The sequence below is a fragment of the Vollenhovia emeryi genome, unplaced genomic scaffold (genome assembly GCF_000949405.1).
Source record: "Vollenhovia emeryi isolate VEMERY1.0 unplaced genomic scaffold, V.emery_V1.0 DF939533.1, whole genome shotgun sequence".
In the NCBI taxonomy this organism is placed as follows: Eukaryota; Metazoa; Arthropoda; class Insecta; order Hymenoptera; family Formicidae; genus Vollenhovia; species Vollenhovia emeryi.
The window spans coordinates 10,070-12,644 of NW_011966833.1; positions in this window are offsets into that span (position 1 = coordinate 10,070).

Here is a 2,575-nt window from a genome sequence, read left to right on the forward strand (position 1 = left end):
AAAGTCACAACTCAAAAAACTTCAAAAATTTTAATTTCTTATATATTATTTCGATAAATAGTGATGTAACAAAAAATATTTCAAATAAAAGTTGTACTTCTTCTAAAAATATATTATTTATGTTCCATACATTTTTTGCGTAAAACTAACAGTTTCGATGTTACAGAGTAAAAACGGCTATGGTTCCGAATACATATCTCTGATTGCGTTGGCTCGATGTACGCATGTACTTCCGCCGTTGTACTGTTCTACATGGGTTTGGGACTTTCCACGTGTAGCGAGATCCACTCCACACCTCGGATTTAGTTTGAGTAGGGTTATATCTTAACGAGGTGGAGCGACCCCCCCCCGCAGGGGGGGGGCGGAACATACTGTCTCCACGCATGTACTTCCACCGTTGTACCATAGGTTCCACATAGGCAGGGTGCATATTTTTCGGGCTCCCTCGACGGCGAGGCGATCGAGCCGGCGCAATCAGCGATATGTTGTATTCGGAACCATAGCCGTTTTTAGTCTCTAACACCGAAACTATCAGTTTCACGCAAAAAATGTATCGGACATAAATAATGTATTTTTAGAAGAACTACAACTTATATTTGAAACATTTTTTTGTTACATCAATATTTATCGAAATAATGTCTAAAATGTTAACACTTTTTAAGTTTTTTTGAGTTTTGACTTCGAAAATGACCTAGTCGCACATTTTCATTGTCATATTCGTAATCAGCGTTCAAAAATACAAAAATAGTGTAGTTTCAAAACAATCGGTGGGTTCATCTATTCGGAACTTTATCCTAAACTTTTAACCCGCTCTACCTATATACGAGCGGATGGACACTTTATCTGTACTACCCTGCATATAGGAAATGACAGGTGCAGAGAACACAAGTTCACAAGTTAAGCTGGTATTACATTTGTCGATATACGACAAATTTTTCAAGCGTGTCGAGTGACATGCATATACGTGCGTGTGTGTACTTAATGCGGTGTCCAATCTTGTAACCTTTGTGTCCAATAATGCGGTGTCGAAAAATACGGTGTCCAATAATAAGGTGTTCAATATTGCAATGTTTGTGTCCAATAATGCCGTGTCCGAAAATGCAGTGTCCAATCTTGCAATGCTGGTGTCCAATAATGCGGTGTCCGAAAATGCAGTGTCCAATCTTGCAATGCTTGTGTTCAATAATGCGGTGTACAAAAATGTGGTGTCCAAAAATGCAGTGTCCAATAATGCGGTGTCCAATAATGCGGTATCCAATAATGCAGTGTCCAATAATGCGCTGTCCGAAAATGCAGTGTCCAATCTTGCAATGCTTGTGTCCAATATTGCGGTGTACAAAAATGCGGTGTCCAAAAATGCAGTGTCCAATGATGCGGTGTCCAATAATGCTTGTGTCCAATAATGTGTGTTCAATAGTGCGTGTCCAATCGAGCGGTGTCCAATCGTTACGTGTCCAATAGGAGGTCACCTTTTCTAGACATCGTGTAGACGAATTTCGTGCCCACAGTAAAGATGGCTGCCGCTAAAAAATGCAGAAAGTGTAAAATGAGCCAGCCTCACGTCTGCCATACAAATTTACTAGAAGTTAGCGGTCTAGTATAATATATGTATAGAAGTCTGTGGGACCAACATAATAGTTTTACGAGCTCGTCAATTTGTATAGCAATACGTTGAGGAAGAAAAACGTCGAGATCACAGAGGTACAAGCGGACATTATGAGTGTATATGTGAATATCTGAAATAACGTAGTGTTCACTAATTTACAATATTTTTGTTAAAAAGGAACAGCGATGTCGAAGAGAGCGATTTACTCAGACCTGGAGAAGCAAATTTGGTAATTATTCACTATAGGGGAATCAGCTCCAATGACCTTGACCTTGACATATGTTGTCAAGGTTACCCTCCTGAGTAACCCTCAGGAGGTTTTAGCCGTCGCTCGTTGTTTGTTAAAAAGTTATTAAAAAAACAATGTGGACCAATTATATGTAATTTTCAAACACAAATATTAAAAATTTTGAAAAATGTTTTAAACAAAAGTTGTAGATCTCTTTAAAACATACAGTCCTATTCATTTTTACTGTACGAGTGATAGTTTTCGAGAAAAATGATGGATTTTAAATCTTATATCTGTCCTCTCATCTAAGCATGTGCTTTGTAGTACATATACGATTCCATATGGATTTGCGACTTTTCACGTGAAGCGATATCCACTCCACACCTCGGACATAGTTTGGGTTAGGTTATATCTTAACAAAGTGGAGCCCTCCCACGGGGGGGGGGGGCGGAACATACTGTCTCCACGCATATACTTCCGCCGTTGTACTGTCCCACATGGGTTTGCAACTTTCCACGTGAAGCGAGATCCAATCCACACCTCTGACATAGGGTGGGTAGGGTTATTTTTAACGAAGTGGAGCCCCCCCGAAGGGGGGGGGGCGGAACACGCTGTCTTCACGCATACATTTTTCCATCTACATTTGGTGGAGGGGAGTGACTTATATGTAGGTAGAAAAATGTATGCGTGGAGATAGTATGTTCCGCCCCCCCTTCGGGGGGGCTTCACCTCGTTAAAAA